At 42.9% G+C, this 18,374-nt stretch overlaps 1 pseudogene; it reads left to right on the top strand.

The window, feature by feature from the left end:
• Positions 1–15,705: 15,705 nt before the first annotated feature.
• On the top strand, positions 15,706–17,804 carry LOC142436581 (cyclin-C pseudogene; annotated as a pseudogene).
• The last annotated feature ends 570 nt before the right edge of the window (positions 17,805–18,374 follow it).

Here is an 18,374-nt window from a genome sequence, read left to right as displayed (position 1 = left end):
CCTCGTGACCCTATCAAACAAAGCTGAATGGTCCCATGATGTTTTCAAGGCTTCTATTGGGAAGTAGACAGCCATGCCTTTATCCCACAGTGTGTGGAAGACGGCTTCAAACTACTGACCTTTGGGTTAGCAGCCAAGCACTTAATATCTCCCCCATCAAATCTCTCTCCTGGATGTATAAAAGCAAACAAAACCCCAGTTGATTCTTCCTCATTAGCAACCCTACAAGGCACAGTAGAATTGCTGCTTTAGGTTAACAAAACTAAATTCTTACGACAGCAGACAGCCTCTCTTTGCTCCATGGAATAGGTGGTGGGTTGGTACTGCTCACCTTGGGGTTAGCAGCCCAACACATATTTCCTGGGTATATAGGCCAAGCTATTTATCCAATTCACAGGGCCCTTGGGACATTTTTACAAGAATGGTCACCACACTGATACCTGCAGTAGAGAAGAGTTGGAGCCGAATTGGATGCCAATCAACAGACAACTGAAGAAGGAAACAAAAGAAAGATGATGATTGCTCATGACCAAGTGGCACGCAGCAGCACATACAATTGATATGCAGCATGACAATAACTCTTAATGACATTGCAAGGAGTTGAAAAGGTCAAAAACCGAATGAGATTTATATTGCAGTACCATTCATGGAAGCTGAAAGCCCATTCACCAAGCAGCATGGTCTAGTGCACATTGCTGTATGCCTATAAGGACACACACACACCAAGCACCCAGCAGGGGGTATTAATCTGAAGAGGGGAATGGAAGTGATGTGAATGTGGAAAAGGAGGGACAAAACACAAGCAGGGCCTGACATTGATCAGGGTTCACAGTGTGCTATAAAGTAGGCACGATTAATCACTTCCCTGTACCAGAAGACTGAGCTAGATTTTTAAAGCAAATCGAGTGCCTGGAACACAATGGTTGTTAGTTGCTGTTGAGTCAGCTTCCATTCCAACTCACTGTGACAACCAGCTCCCAGTGACTCCATGGGCAATATTCTCCCTGGTCCTGCACCATCTCTTTGGTTGTGCATCAGATTGTGATTCACAGGGGTTTTCGTTAACTGGTTTTCAGAAGAAGAAAGCCACGCTCTTCTTCATCGCTCATCTTAGTCTGGACACATCACAGAAACAGGTTCAGTCTCAAAGCCGCACCCAACCAAGCTTCCCCATTTCAGTATCATAGCAACACAGAATCAGTTCAGTACCTCAGCAATAACCAAGCATCCCCCTGACAAATGAGTGTTGGATGCACATGAGTTTCACTGTCTTGGACTCAAACCCAGATCTCCCACATGAAAAAGGAGAATTCTACAACTGAACCACCAATTTACCCTCAGAATATAATATGTATCCAGTAAATGGTTATTAAGAATGTGGCTGCCAGGAAAATCCAGCAATTTCCTGCCAAGGCTTAACACTAATATCTTCCCCCACACACTAGAAGGCTGCAGAGGAATGACTTTCTCCATGCCAGCCCTGGTATCTAGACAAGGGACCCTAACACTGAGCCACTGAGCCCCAGCAGGCTGGGGAGCAATGTCAAATTGGATGAGGGACAATCCTGGTTGAGTTAGTTTCCCTAAGCTCGCAGGGCAGTTTAGCATGTCCACAGCTGTGTTCAGAATAGCCATGCGATTACCACCGAGAGAAATTCTACATGCTTTCACACCCCATGCTAGTCGTTGCAGCCATCGTTGAGTACAGTTCATGCTCATCACTATCTAGAACTCACGGTGACGCTGTGGGTGAGCCATTGGGCAGGTAACCTCAAGGTTGGCAGTTCAAAGGCACCAGTTGTTCACTGAGAGGAAGGTGAGATGATCTGCTCCTGTAAAGATTTAGCCTGAGGAATTTTATATAGGGTCACAGTGAGTCAGGATCAACTCAATGGTGTTGGTTTGGTTTATTAGACCCACTATCAGATCATATTTAATGTTTTTATTAACATGTATATTTGCCACAAATCCAATGTCTTTTATTTTTATCACTGCATTTCAATACAATTTGTGCCTTTGTGATTCTGTATTTCATTGGAGGTATTTGGAAATATTATTCTGGGGAGTGGGCAGGTGTTCCATAGCCTTTCCTAAATGCCAAAAGGATCCATGGGGTTGCAATGGTTAAGACCCTCTAATAGAGTTTATCAAAGAGCCCTGGAGGCACAATGGTTAAGTGCTCAGCTGCTATCCAAAAGGTTGAAGGTTTGAACCCACCAGTGGCTCTGTTCTTGGAAGAAAAACCAGGCAACTCATTCTTGTAAAGATTACAGCATAGAAAAGCCTAGAGCAGTGGTTCTCAAACTTCCTAATGCCACAACCCTTTCATACAGTTCCTCATGTTGTGGTGACCTCCACAACCATAAAAATATTCTCATTGCTACTTCATAACTGTAATTTTGTTATAGTCACACTGTGCAAGGGTCCCACAGGTGGAGAACCATTGGTCTAGAGAGCTCTGCACTGATGCATTGAGTCACTATGAGTTGGACTGGACTAGAAGGTTCCTAACAAAAACACCAACAATCATTTTTTACCATACCTTGTTAACTCAAAAAGATAAATAAGCAATTTCACAAATGAGGACATCCAGTTGCCCCTCCAAACTGGACAAGCATGAGTTAATGGTGACCTTGACCCCACGGTGTCCTCCAGTTGGTGCCATGCTGCCTTTATTCCCTCTGCCTCTCAGTTCTGTGGAGAAGAAGGGGAAAGGGAGGGAAAGAAAAAGAAAGAAATGAAAACATAATTTTCCCAGCTTCTTCACATCACTGAATTGAACTTTACTTTTAATAAAAGTATTATGAAATGGAAATGGTGCTTTCACTATTTTGCTTTTAGGTGATATTCAGAGACATGGTGCTGGTAATTATTTGAGCCGGGGAGGTTAGTGTGCAGACTTTCTGAACATGGTTGAGCCAGCATGCCCCCTTCCAGGCCTAGCATTTCCCTGGACTATGAGAAGTTATAGACAGTCTACCCTCTTCTTCCTCTGACTTCGCTGCAAACCATGGACACACTGGTTCTGACTTGACCTGGCTCCAGTACAGAAAAAAATATCCTCCTTGCATAATTGTAGTGCTTGCATTGGAAGGCACCCAGAGACAAATCTCTCATCTGGTGGCATAATGGGTTATGTGTTGGGCTATTAACTGCAAGGTCAGCAGTTGGAATTCACCAGTCGCTCCTTTGGAGAAAGATGAGGCTTTCTTCTCCCATAAAGAGTTATAGCCTTAGATGAGTATAAAAACTCAAAATGCATTGGCAGAGATTCCACAGAGAATAAGCCTCCATTAAATCCCCTGGGACCATTCACCAGGGATGGGATTAAACCCTGCTCACCGTCAGTACATCAGAAAGTGTATTGTTGCAGATATGATTAGGTTAAACATTAACATCTTATCATTTGTCTTTACTCTTAACACGTTTTTCATTTGTTCTTGTTTTAATATTCTGCTTTCCTTTTTATTGAAAAAAGTAACTAATGTCACTAAACAAGTAGAGAATTTGTTAAATGAGAATCTAATTGGTTATGTAAACTTTCACTGTAAACATAACACAATTTTATTTTTACAAAGAGTTATAGCCTTGGAAACCCAGGAGGCCGGAGTATTTTCTCTCGATAGGATTGTTATGCACCCAATGGCAATGAGTGTTGTTGGATTTTGTTTCTTTATTGTTTCTGTAGCTATGGTGGGGTATAGGGGTTATGTGTTGGGCTGCTAAACGCAATGTCTGAAATGGCAAATTTGAAATCCCCCAGCCACTCCAAGGGAGAAAGATGAGGCTTTCTACTCCCCTAAAGAGTTCCAGTCTCAGAGCAGCCAGTCCACAAAGAGAACAACATGGCTGGCCCCACTATGAGACATGATGCCCCTCAGTGACCAAGGGTGATACAGGGGACAGCACTGGAGACACAGTGTGCGAATTGCACCTAACCTGATTCCACCACACCGAGGCAAAGTGTGGTGGAGTGCAGTGGAACAGCAAGGGAATGGAGGGACAAGGTCCCCAGGGAATGCTGAAAGTGGACTTTGGGGCCAGGTTGTGGTGCCTCAACAGACTGGATTGGAAAACACTCCTAAGGTCCAACAAATGATCCTTGAACTAACTATAAGCTCTTCTTTCTTGATGTGTTTTGTTTTGTTCTTTGTCAGTGGTTTGTTTTCTTGTTTTGTTGTCTGGTTGTATACTGTTGCTCTGTTTTCCTCTGTCTTGTTTTCGTGCATGTTAGTGTCTCCACAGGTCTGTCTCAATAAGACAGGCTGGATGAACTATCTGGAGGAAAAACAACAGGACCAACAGTTCCGGGGGCACTTGGGATAGGGGAAGGTGTGTGGGGGGGTAAGGAAGTGGTGTTAACAAACACAGGGACAAGGGAACAACATGGGACTCAAAATGGTAGTGAGGGGGAAGTGGCAGGCATGGTAGGGAATGATCAAGGGTAAGATTACAAAAAGAAGAGGTATAGCTGTAACCCAGTTTGGGACGGAGCATGGTAGTGGGACAGGAGGAAAGTCAAGGGAGATGGAGGAAAGAGCTAGGAGTCAAAGTGCATTTATAGAGGTCTAGACAAAGACATGTACATGCAAATATATATATATATGTGTATATATATATATATATGTATAGGGAAATAGATCTATGTGTCTATATTTATAGGTTTAGTATTAAGGTTGTGGCAGGACCTTGGGCCTTAACTCAAGCACTCCCTCAATGCATGAATACTTTCTTTTATTAAATTGGCACTCTACAGTGCTCATCCTCCCGACACAACTGCTGAAGCCAAAGCTTGTGAACAAGTAAATGTGGTGAAGAAAGCTGATGGTGCCCGGCTATCAAAAGAGATAGTGTCTGGGGTCTTAAAGACTTGAAGATAAACAAGCGGCCATCTAGCTCAGAAGAAACAAAGCCCACATGGAAGAGCGCACCAGCCTGTGTGATCACGAGGTCCCGAAGGGATCAGTTATCAGGCATCAAAGAACAAAAAAATCACAGTATTAGCTGCACACCTCCATGATACGATTGGCGAAGACAAACGGGTGCATAAGCAAATGTGGCGAAGAAAGCTGATGGTGCCTGGCTATCAAAAGAGATAGTGTCTGGGGTCTTAAAGGCTTGAAGGTGAACAAGCGGCCATCTAGCTCAGAAGCAAAAAAGCCCACATGGAAGAAGCACACCAGCCTGTGCGATCACATGGTGCCAAAGGGACCAGGTATAAGGTATTATGCAAAAAATATATATATACCATATATATGGTATATATATGGTAATATATATATATAAATAGTGAATGAAGGGGGAAGTGCAGAGTGGAGACCCAAAGCCCATTTGCTGGCCACTGGAGATCCCCTCACAAAGGGGTTTAGGAGAGGAGATGGGTCAGTCAGGGTGCGATGTAGTACTGATGAAAAACACAGCTTTCCCTAGATCCTGGATGCTTCCTCCCCACAACTACCATGTTCCGTATTCTACCTTGCAGGACTGGATAGGGCAGAGGTTGTACACTGGTACATATAGGAGCTGGAGGCATAGGGAATCCAGGGTGGATGATACCTACAGGACCAGGAGTGTGAGGGGCGATACTGTGAGAGTAGAGCGTGAGTGGGTTGGAAACGGGGAACAGATTACAAGGATCCACATGTAACCTCCTCCCTGGGAGACAGACGGCAGAGAAGGGGGGGAGGGAGGCTCCGGATAGGGCAAGATATGACAAAATAACAATCTGTGGATTATCAAAGGCTCATGATGGAGTGGGGAGCGGGGAGGGAGGTTAAAAAAAAGAGGACCTGATGCAAAGGGCTTAAGTGGAGAGCAAATGCTTTGAGAGTGATTAGGGCAAAGAATGTACGGATATGCTTTATACAATTGATGTATGTATATGTATGGATTGTAATAAGAGTTGTATGAGCCCCTAATAAAATGTTTAAAAAAAAAAAGTTCCAGTCTCAGAAACTCACAGGTGCAGTTCTACCCCATCCTATAGAGTTGCCATGAGTTGGCATCAAATGGATGGCAGGAAGGACACATAACGATTCAGACCTGGGCTTAGTTTGGGTTCTCACTGAAGCAGACCCTGGCCAAAGACTTAAAGGCAATGAGCTTATTTAGGAAACTCTGAGCATGCAGGTAATGATGTGGGGTAGATTGTGAATCCAATTACAAACCTGGGAACCTGCTGCTTAATCACTTAGGAAGTCTCCAGTGGTAGGGTGTAGCACACGCCTCTCAGAGTTTAGCCATCCAAGGAGTGAGGGGCCTGGTCAGGGCTGTTCCCAGGGGCATATGTTCCTCAGCACATTCAGCCAGCACCAGCAAAGTGATCTTCAGAGCTGGCCCTTGGTGACTGAGGCGAGTACACGGAATCAGGAATTTGGGAGTGAAGAGAAGGAGCACCGGGAGTGTCTGCTACAGATTGGAGACTGGAAAGTCAACTCGTTGCTCCTCAAGGGGACAGGCACTCCCCTCTCTGGATCTCACTTTTAACATCGATACACAAAGGTCGATTCTGTGAGGGTCACAGACTGGGGACTCCCATAGCCAAATGAGGACCTGTGTGGACTCTGGTTGGCCTGCTTATTCACTGCCATCTAGAAGATTCCAACTCACCGTGACCCTGTAAGACCGAGCAGAACTGCCTCTGTGGGTTTCCGAGGCTGAAATTCTATATGGACTAGAAAGTCTCATCTCTGCACAACCCCCACCCTATCCCCCACACCCCGCTCCCCAGTGTGACTGGTGGTTTCAAACTACTGACCTTCTAGTTAGCTGCCCAACACATAACCCACTGTGCCACCAGGGCTCTTTGGCCTACCTGGCTTCTATCCAATGTTATTGAATCGCCTTTGAAAAAATCAGGAGCTTTTTAAGAAAACAGGAATTTTGACTTTCTCTAGAAAAATCGATCTGGCATCACTGGAACCTAAACTAGAGGATCCACAATTCCACGTGGCTCTGGGAATCTCAACATTTCTTCCTCCTGCTCAAAGTAAAATGGTTTAAGGGGACCTTTCACAGCTGGTGGGCTGGTCTCCTTTCTAGAAAGTTGCCTCTGTAAAGAAAATGCATCTTTCTTCCCTTTTACCTAGTTGGGGGTGGTGAGGGTAGCGGGAGCCATTGGGTTAAGAAAAAACAGTCGAGGTAGCTTCAGTTGCCCTGCCAGGGCTTTAGAGTCCAAGCCTTTTTTGCTCCACCTGACTGGCCTGCTATTTCCAGGGCAGCCCCACCATCTGTTCCCAGATGCAGGGAGGGAGCCCACTTTCCTTCATCACACCTGCCCCAAACTCAGGCCCAGAACTACTGTCTAAACACAGAACAACTTTTGTCTGTGGCCAAATGTGGGATCCCAAATTTCTTCCCTCTTTCCCAATACTCCTTCAGTGACTTGATGACCTGGGCCAGGCTGAGATGAATTAGCTTGCTCCTCACAGCTGGCTGCTGGGTTCCAGTCAACTCCCAGAGGCCACTGGCTGTGCCCATCAGTAGAAGTGGGAGTTGAGAACCCTCAGCTCTTGGCTGAGCAGCTCTGTCAGTCTGTAGCTGTTGACTGTAGCTGCTTCTGACAGCCAGTCTAGCAGGTGCTTTAAGTCATTTCAGTCGCTCCACCTCAGCTGTGATTAGTCTAGTCTCTGTAGCCTCAGAGGGAGGGGAAAACCAAACACCTCAATTACTTTGAATCAGAGTGAGTTATCCTCTTTTAAAAGGCAGAAAGTCTGAATTGGAGGATATTTTGGGGGGTCTCTTTTATGCATTTCACATTTACAAAATAAGAACTAACAGTATTTGTTCCAGTAAGTGGATCAGAACCAACTAAGGGCCCCTCCTCCCACCAGGCCACGTCTCACTAAGAATAGAGGTCCATCACTTGTCTGGCATTTTGTGGTACTGTGGTGACTTTTGTTTTGTGTGATACTGGGAGCTATGTGATTGGCATTTCATATACCAGCAGGGTCACCCAAAGAGCTTCCAGACAAAGAACAGACAATGAAGAAGGAATTGGCTGCCCGCATGGGAAGAATGAGCCATTGAAAACCCTATGGATAGCAGCAACACTGTCAGTTACTAGACCCCCCATGAACAACAGAAGAACATTGTCAGAACGTGTGCCAGATGATGAGCTCTTCAACTTGGAAAGTATTCAAAATACGGCTGAGGAAGAGGAAGAGCTGGCTTTTCATAGGCAAGTCGACCATAATGATGCAAATCGAGTATAGCTATCAGGACCTTCATTTGCTGATGGGGCACAACTCAAAATGAGGAGAAACAGTTCAAATCGTCATTAATAATTGAAACTTGGGATGTATGAAATATGAATCTAGGGACATTGGAAGTCATTAAAAATGAAATGGAATACATAAAGATTGATATTGTAAGCATTAGTTAGCGGAAATGGACTGATATTGACCATTTTGAAACAGAAAATCTTATGGTTTACTCTGCTGGAAATGACACAATCAAGAGAAACAACATTGCATTCATCATCAAAAGGACATTTTAAGATCTATTTTAATGTACAATGCTATCTTTGATAGGATGCTATGTAGCCCCCTTCAAGGAGAACCAATCAATACAACTATTGTTCAAATTTATGCACCAACCACCCAAAGCTGGTGACACAGAAATTGAATAATTCTACCACCATATTCAGTCCCAAATTTGTCAGACTTGCTATCAAAATGCTATTGGAATGCAAAAGTTGAAAACAAAGAGGAAGGATCAGTAGTTGAAAAATATGGTCTTGGTGATAGAAACCAAGCTGGAGATCGCATGACAGAGTTTGCAAGACCAATAAATTGCTGATAGCATATACTATGTTTTCCAACTTCTGTTCTTTCCTCTTTGATTCCTACATTTGCACTCCAATCACCAATAATTACCAATTTATCTTGATTGTATGTTAGAATTTTGCATGATTAATGATTTCTTCAAACATATGATCAACAACAAAAAAGGTGACCATAAATGTGGACTTCTCCAGATGGAATACACAGAAATCAAATTGACTACACCTGTGGGAAGAAACAATAAAAGAAGCTCAATATCAGCAACTGAAACCAGTCCAGGGGCTGATTGTGGAACAGATCAGCAATTGTTCATATGTGAGCTCAAGTTGAAGTTAAAGAAAATGCAAACAAGTACACGAGAGTCAATATACAACCTTGATAATAACCCACCAAATTTTGAGAACATCTCTGAATAAAGCACAGTGTCATTTTAAAAAAAAAGTAAAGAAAAGATACAAGTGCATGTCAGAAGAGACTCTGAAACTTACTCTTAATCAGAGAGTCGCTAAGGCAAATGGAAGAAATGATGAAGTAAAGAGCTAAAAAGAAAATTTCAAAGGACAACTCGAGAATACAAAGTAAAATATTATCACAAAATGTGCAAAGGCCTAGAGTTAGAAAACCAAAACAGATCATATTCAGCATATCTTAAACTGAAAGAACTGAAGAAAAATGTCAAGTCTCGAGGTGCAATATTAAAAAATTCTATGGGAAAAATATTGAATGATGAAGGAAACATCTGAGGAAGATGGAAACAATATGGAGTCACTGTATCAAAAAGAATAGACCAACATTCAACCATTTCAGGAGGTAACATATGAGCAAGAACCAATGGTCAGGAAAGAAGAAATCCAAGATGCATGGAAAGCACTAGCCCAAAACAAGATGCCAGGAATTGCTGGGATATCTATTGAAATGTTTCCACAAGCCGATAAAGCACTGGCAGCACTCACTCATCTATGTCAGGAAATTTGGAATACAGCTACTTGGCTAACGGACTGGAAGAGATCCATATGTGTATACATACCAAAGAAGGGAGACAAACGGAATGGTCGAATTATGTACCCCTATCATTGGCATCACATATGAGTCAAATTGCACTGAAGCTAATACAACAACAGTTGCATTAATTCATTGACAGAAAGTTACCATATTCAGCATTCAAGAGCCATCGTGGCACAGTGGTTACAGGTTGGATTGCAAACCCCAAGGTCAGCAGTTCAAAACCACCAGTCACTCCGTGGGAGAAAGGCAAGGTTTTCTACTCCCATAATGAGTTACAGTCTCAGAAACTCACAGGGGCAGTTAGTTCTACCCTATACTATAGGGTCAGGATGAGTTGTCATCAACTACAAGGCAGTGAGTTTGGTTTCCCAGAGATTTAAGCCAGATTCAGAAGAGGATGTGGAACAAAGGATATCAGATATCAGATGGATCTTGCCTGAAAGCAGTGAATACCCCAAAGATGTTTACTTATGTTTTATTAACACCCAAGGTATCTGACTGTGTGGATCATAACAAAACATGGATAGTTTTGAGAAGGGAATTCCAGAACACTTTGTCTTGCTCATGTGAAACTTGTACATGGATTAAGAAGCAGTAGCAAAAATAGAACAAGGGTAGATTGCATGGTTTAAGAATCAAGAAAGGTGTGCATCCAGGTTACACCCACTTATTATACTTTTTCAATCTGTATGGTGAGCAAATAATCAGAGAAGCCAAATTATATGAAGAAGAACACAGAATCAGATTTGGAGGAAATATTATTAACAACCTGCTATATGCAGACGACACAGTTTGGCTTGCTGACAAGGATGGGGGACTTGAAGCACTTGCTGGTGAAGATCAAGGATTGCAGACTTCAATGTGGGATACAACTCAACACAAAGAAAACCAAAGTCCTCACAACTGAACCAATAGGTAACATGATGATAAATCGAGAAAAACTTGAAGTTGTCAGGGATTTTGTCTTGTCTGGATCCACAAGCAATGCTCCTGGAAGCAGCAGTCAAGAGATGAAAAAATACATTGCACTGGGTAGATCTGCTGCATAAGAGCTCTTTAGAATGTTGAAAAGTTAGGATGTTACTTTAAGCAGGAAGTGCACCTGATCCAAACCATGGTATTTTCATTTGCCTCATCTGCATGTGAAAAGCTTGCCATTGAGTGAAGAAGACCCAGGTAAACTATGAATTTGAACCATGGTACTGGCAAAGAATATTGACAGTACCATGGACTGCCAAAAGAACAAACAAAATCTGTCTTGGAAGTACGGCCAGAATTCCCATTAGAAGTAAGGATGGTGAGACTTTGGACATGTTGTCAGTGGAGACCAGTCCCTGGAGAGGCATCATGCTTAGAAAAATGGAAGGGCTGTGAAAAAAGGGTGAAGGCCCTTGAAGAGCTGGATTGACACAGTGACTACAACAAGAGGACTGAGCATAGGAACACTTGGGTGGATGGAGGAGGAGCTGTTATTGTTACATTCTGCTGTGAATAGGTTTGCCATGGACCAGAACCAACTGGATGGCAAACTAACAACAACAACAACAACAACAACAACAGGGAGAGACATTAAAAAGCCAAACTCACTGCCATTGAGTTGACCTTGATTCAGAGCAACCCGTGAGTTTCCCGAGAGTGTAACTTTTCACAGGAGGGGAAAGCCTGTTTAACCTACTACTTAGCAGCCCAGCCCATCACCAGGGCTCCACAAGGATAGAGAGAAGCACTGTTAGGGCTGGATAGGGCAGAGGCTGTATACTGGTACATATGAGGGCTGGATGTACAGGGAATCCAGGGTGGACGATACCTTCAGGACCAAGGGTGTGAGGGGCGATGCTGGGAGAGTGGAGGGTGAGTGGGTTGGAAAGGGGGAACTGATTACAAGGATCCACATGTGACCTCTTCCCTGGGAGAGGGACAGCAGAGAACCGGGGAAGGGAGACCCCGGATAGGGCAAGATATGACAAAATAACGATGTATAAATTACCAAGGGCACATGAGGGAGAGGGGAAGGGGTGGGAGGGGGAAAAAAAGAGGACCTGATGCAAAGGGCTTAAGTGGAGAGCAAATGCTTTGAGAATGATTGGGGTAGGGAATGTATGGATGTGCTTTATACAATTGAAGTATGAATATGGGTGGATTGTGATAAGAGTTGTATGAGTCCGTATTAAAATGCAAGAAAAGAAAAGTGGAGAAAAAAAATGATTAGGGCAAAGACTGCACAGATGTGCTTTATACAATTGATGTATGTATATGTATGAACTGTGATAAGAGTTGTATGAGCCCCTAATAAATTGTTTAAAAAAATGATCCTCAATTCTATCTGAATCCTTGCCAGGGCTGCAAGTTGCCTTAATAAACACAAGCAAAAAATGTACCTCTGGCAGCAGACCGCTCAGGTTCAAATCCAGGCTCTCTAACTTATTGACTATGTGACCTTGGACCTCTCTGTGCTTCCAAAGACTCACTTTCCAAAAGGGAAGTCATAAGCCAACTTTTCTTATTCCTCACTGGGTTGCTTTGAAGATGAAATGAGACATCTGTCTAAAAATGCTTCTGACCATCCCTTGGTTCTCAGAGCTCCACAAATGCTATGGATTATTGTTTTAAGATTATGAATGCTTTTTTTCCAAGGGTAGTGCAAAGATTAACATCAGTGCTACTTCTCTCTGACAAAATATAAATCCAAATTTCTAAATAGCAGGGTCTGAACGGATGCGCTGTTAACAGCATCTTGCTTTTCTCCCATCACTTGTCACAGTAAATCTGACAAGAAATGCTGGGCTAGGGCCTGCAGCCAAGCCCCTCACTGGCAAAGTGCAGGACCTCAGGTTGTTGGCAGGCCAAGGGGCATCACAATGGCAAGAGGAGACTCCACAAAGGGCCCCTGATTCCTCCCCCACGCCCCCCTTCCCCACGTTCAGGGTGAAACGTCAAAATACAATTTTTTTTGTCACCTGGTGAAATAATGAGCCCCCATTCCCATTGCCTTGGTATCATCAGAGTGCAACAGCCACGTGGGGTAATCGCTGTCTCCGTGTTAATGCTGCTCAGTTCAAACATTTTCACAGGCCCTGGCGAAATGAAACCCGTGCTTTCTACCTAGGTGGAGTTTGAGGCGATTCAGCCCATTTGCTTCTGCTGAAGAGGCTACCTCAGAAAAACAGGAAATAAAAACATAGAGGGTGCCATTGACATTAGGTTTCTCGTTTTCTTCCTTTCTTCCCTACCTTCCTTTCTTCTTCTTGCCCTTCTCTTTCTCTTTTCTTCCTTCCCTCCCTTTGCTCACGTCTTCCTGCCTGCCTTCACCTTCCATCTTCCCTCCCGCACTCCTCCATTTCTTCTTCGCTCTTCTCTCCCCACCCCCACCTTTCTCCTTTCCTTCCCTGCCTTTTCCCTTCAGCCTCCCAGTCTCCCTCCTTCACTCTCTCCCTTTCCTCCTTCCTTTCCCCACCTTGTTTTCATCCAGTGATTTGTACTCCTTTCTTCCTCTCATCCCACCCCTCCCCATTGCTGGAGAAACATCAGTTCCTTTTGGCGCTGGTTTTTTGGCGCCAGACCCTGTTCTTTGGGTGCTCACAAGTCTGCGTCCTGTGTGCAAACATAAGACAGACATATGATCAGGGTTGGACAGAAGATGGGATTTGACAGGTGTTCTGCACCCCAAATCTCCAGGAGACAAAGGTAAAGTCAGGCTCCTGCCTTTAAGGTTATATCTCCCATTGTAACTGCATCCCACAGAGGCTCCTGCCTCCTGGCCACCTGAGGCCTGCTGCCTGCCTTCCTCTAGCTCCTGGGGAATTGGGGCAGCAGTGGCAAGAACAACAAAAATCCCCAGGAGTTGACAAGAAGGGAGGCTGCCTTGCTCAAGAGACGGCCCCCTCACACACCTGCATGTTGTTGAGATGCAGGTTCTCATCCCTGTGGCTGGGCAAGAAACGCCCCCTCGGCCAAACGCAGTGGCTTCAAACAAGGACCATCATCCTGTGGTTTCTGGGAGGCCACTGGGTCGTGCTTGGAGTCTCCCATGAGTTGGCAGTCACATGGGAACTGGGGCAGGGGCCTCTGGTGACTCCAGTGCGTACACGTGCACTCAGAGGGCTGGCAGCTGAAGCTGGCCATTAGCTGGGTGCTTAGCTGGGTTGTTGGTTGGAGTGTCTCCACGTGGCCTTTCCAGGTGGCTCAGGCTTCTTTCAGCATAGTGTCCGGGTGCAGAGAAGTGTTCTGAGAGGTAGCACGTGGAGGCTGGACATTCTGAGGGTGAGCACTCAAGAAGAAGACTTTGAAGGGATTTTTCAGAAGCTGTGAAGCACTTTGGGGGAGGGAAGGGTGTTGCCCAAACTAGATGTCACAGTGTCATCTTCTCCATAATCTATTGGTCACAGAGGTCATGAAACATCCCAATTTAAGGGGAAAGGGCATAGACTCTACCTTCCTATAGGTAGCCTGTCAAGGAATTTGGGGGTCACATACGAAGACTGGGAGACCCTGGGTGGCACAAATGGTTAAGAACTCAACGTATCAAGTGGTGGGCAGTTGCACCCCTCAGAAGAAATAAATAATGGCCTGCTTCTAGAAGCCCACAGGCTTGAGAAACCTGTGATGTGTAGTTTCTCCCTGGCACCTAGGGGGTCCTCGGGAGCCAGAACCAACATAACAGCAACGGGTTGGGTTTTTGTTGGTTTTGTTTGGGCTAATATTAAAACGACTAGTATGAAATTATATATGTATTGTGTTTAACTCTCAGGACTCTGATTATGCTGAAGTTGAACAAAACCGTCTGCCTCTTCTATGAACGCCAGCCAATGGAGGCAAAGGGTGAGGGTCTAGAGGAAGAATGAATGTCACATTCCCGTCCTTATGTTTCAGTTGTCCTTAAAGGGCACAGGGGACAAACCAGATGTCTTTGATATGATTTTAGCCTAATGATGTGCTAGTATGATGATGAGCAGCCTGAAAAGTGGTTTTAACTAATGTGATCCAATATTTGAAAAGTTGACGATTTCACATCGAATTTTATATTCTCAGCATCTCAGTTACAAACAGAAAATCAGGCCTTAAAATCCTTGCATTTCCCCAAGGCAACAACAGTCTGGAGCTAGAATTTGAATGTCCCCTGTGGATGAGCTGACATGTGCCTGTTAACCACAGTCCCCATCCATCCCTATTGCCCCCAACACAGAGGTTGGCTACTAGTATCCTTTATCTATATGGCTAAATAGGTTAGTTGGTTTGGATTGGGTTGCTAGTTTTTCCTTTTTTTTTTTTTGTGCTTACTTTTGATTTTTTGGGGGGCTAGGAAATGGTGTGTATTTTGGTACCATATCTTCCAAAGCGAGAAAATAAAACCCAGTAAGCCAAGAAGGTCAAACAGTCTAGATTAATGATGAAAGGAGGAGCCCTGTTGGTGAAGTAGATTATGAGTTGGACTTCTAACTGCAAGATCAGAAGTTCGAAACTCCCCCCACCCCACCCCCACTCCCCAAGAGAAATATGAGATTTTCTACTCCTGTAACGATTTACAGCCTTGGAAACCCACAGGGGCAGTTCTATACTCTGTCCAAAGGGTTGCTATATGTCATAATTGATTCCAGAGTAGTGAGGTTTTCTTGATTGATATAAATAATTTTTGGTGAGTATTGAAAAAACCAGTCAATATTATTTTTAATACACATCAAAGAAGGTCCACATTAATTGTTCACACAACCCTGCCACCTTCTTTCTTTATTCCCTTGCCTCTCACTCTCCTTTCTTCCTCCCTATGGTCTTTTATCTCATTCTTTTTCTTTCAAGGGTTAGCCTAGGAGTGGGGAAGTCTGAGTAATTCTTAACCAAAAGACTAAATTGGGGTTGCCGCCGCGGAGCGGAGTGGAGCTGGTTGCAGTCACGGAGCTCGGGTACCGAGCGGGCTGGGTCTATGGTCGCTCCGCGGGTCGCTCCGCCGGCTGGTGCTTCTTCATCAGGACAAGCTGTGTTCCATGGCAGGGAACTTTTGGCAGAGCTCCCACTATTTGCAATGGATTTTGGATAAACAAGACCTTCTGAAGGAGCGCCAAAAGGACTTAAAATTTCTCTCAGAAGAAGAGTATTGGAAACTACAAATATTTTTTACAAATGTTATTCAGGCATTAGTTGAACATCTTAAATTAAGACAGCAAGTTATTGCCACTGCTACAGTCTATTTCAAGAGATTCTATGCCAGGTATTCTCTGAAAAGTATAGATCCCGTATTAATGGCTCCTACTTGTGTGTTTTTGGCATCCAAAGTAGAGGAATTTGGAGTAGTCTCAAATACAAGGTTGATTGCTGCTGCTACTTCTGTATTAAAAACTAGATTTTCATATGCCTTTCCAAAGGAGTTTCCTTATAGGATGAATCATGTATTAGAATGTGAATTTTATCTTTTAGAACTAATGGATTGTTGCTTGATAGTGTATCATCCTTATAGACCTTTGCTCCAGTATGTGCAGGACATGGGCCAAGAAGACATGTTGCTTCCCCTGGCATGGAGGATAGTGAATGATACCTATCGAACGGAGCTTTGCCTACTGTACCCTCCTTTCATGATAGCTTTAGCTTGCCTACATGTGGCCTGTGTTGTACAGCAGAAAGATGCCAGACAATGGTTTGCTGAGCTTTCTGTGGACATGGAAAAGATTTTGGAAATAATCAGGGTCATTTTAAAACTCTATGAACAGTGGAAGAATTTTGATGAGAGAAAAGAGATGGCAACTATTCTTAGTAAGATGCCCAAACCAAAACCACCTCCAAACAGTGAAGGAGAGCAGGGTCCAAATGGAAGTCAGAACTCTAGCTACAGCCAGTCTTAGAACATTCCGAAGATTTTCATAGTGGACCACTTGGAAATAAACCATTGGACAGATTTCAGTAATGTCTTCAATGGAACACAAATGAAAATGAATAGTTGGTTTCTGTCAAGCACTTTGGGAAGTGATTTATTTTTGCAAAATAATTTTCCTTACCTGGTTTGATTTTACTGCATCATTGATTAAAACCTCTTAATTATAAAAATTTTGAAAGTTTCTAAGGAACCTGCAGATAGACAGACATAGACATATCAAGATTTATAGCTCTTTGATTAGTATAATTTTTAAGTTGAATAATATAATTTTAAAATTTGGATTTGTAGCTTTTTATTAAGTCAGGAAACATGAACACAATTTGTTTTAAATCCTCTTTGGTCACTGAAGGACCAGAACAAGGACAATAAAAGTCAAACATCTGAGGGCTTTTTTCCCTCTTTAACTTAATTTTAAAGCTGTATTTAAGGAATCAAATCTTACAAAATCCTGGAAGATTTTGGTAATGATGTTGATGATTTCAGGGAAAATAATCAAGTACCTATTGATTTAAAAGTATATTTTATTCAATAGTTTTGGTGTCTTGCCAGGGAAGACTCTAGCCCAGTTCTAGCAGAAAAGTGCAATATGTACAGCAAGCATATTTTGATGTTTTAAAAGTTATATTAATTCTGTAAACATTTTAAAAGGCTGGGCAAACTTTAAAAGAAAAAAAAAGATCCTACATGAAGTTATTTGCAATTGAGTCACAGTTAATCAAGCATTTAAAATTTTTTAATTGGCTAAAACACCGATTATATGGTTAAAATTTGGTAAACTTTCAATGTTAATTTTTACTGTACTGTGAAAAAAATTTTATAATACATACATCCCTTACTTAATTTTTCTGTTTTAGTGTGACTTCACAAATTTACTATAGATATCCTGAGCCAAGAACACAATCAGGTTTCGGGCCAGTTTGATACTGGCTGTTCTTAATTCTGATATGAGTGGAGGAGTTCAGGCTCAATGTCATCTCAGTGGGACTGTGCTGTCTGTGGAACTCAATGAATTAATAATTTTCTTCAGACTTGAAGGAGAGTGGTAAATAAGTTAAGGAGTTAAAGGATGTCAGTGTACAATTTAAGGGTTCATTGTGGAAAATGGATTATTAAATGTTGAATTCCTGGTATAAAACTGCAAGAATAAAAGAAAGTTCTCCAAAAAAAAAAAAAGACTAAATAGGTTTTATTGTTGGTGTTATTACTTGGGTTAAATTTTTTTCTTTTCTCTTCTTCTATTGGTTTGTGTCATGTAACCCAGAAAATGAGGAAACATTTGGAACATCAAAACACTATCCTTTCTCAGTAGACTACAAGCATTAAAGGCAACAGAGATAAATACTCCAATAATAACAATAACATACAAGGATAGCTAGAGAGATAAATAGATAGATAGAAAAACCACAAAATCTGAGCAGTTGTGGGAAGGAGAATGGGACTAGCCCCATGAATAAATATAGGTTTGCCAGAGAATAGTTCTATATACATATTAGCATATACTACAAATATGTTCATGAATATAATAGTGCATCCAGGAGGCATAGTTATGAAAATGTCTTAGGTATAACAAAACCCCTTGAGGGAGCGTGTCCTAAATATGGGGGATCAGGAACATAGCTCTGAGAGACCTCAAGATCAATTGGAACAAACTAGCTCACAAAGACAATGTTCTGTATCCATCAGGGAAGTGACTGGGGTCTTCAAAAGCTAGTGAGTAGCAAACT

Source organism: Tenrec ecaudatus, unplaced genomic scaffold (genome assembly GCF_050624435.1).
Source record: "Tenrec ecaudatus isolate mTenEca1 unplaced genomic scaffold, mTenEca1.hap1 Scaffold_424, whole genome shotgun sequence".
Lineage (NCBI taxonomy): Eukaryota > Metazoa > Chordata > Mammalia > Afrosoricida > Tenrecidae > Tenrec > Tenrec ecaudatus.
The sequence above is the reverse complement of the archived record's forward strand: the minus strand, read 5'-3'. Positions and strand labels throughout refer to the sequence as shown.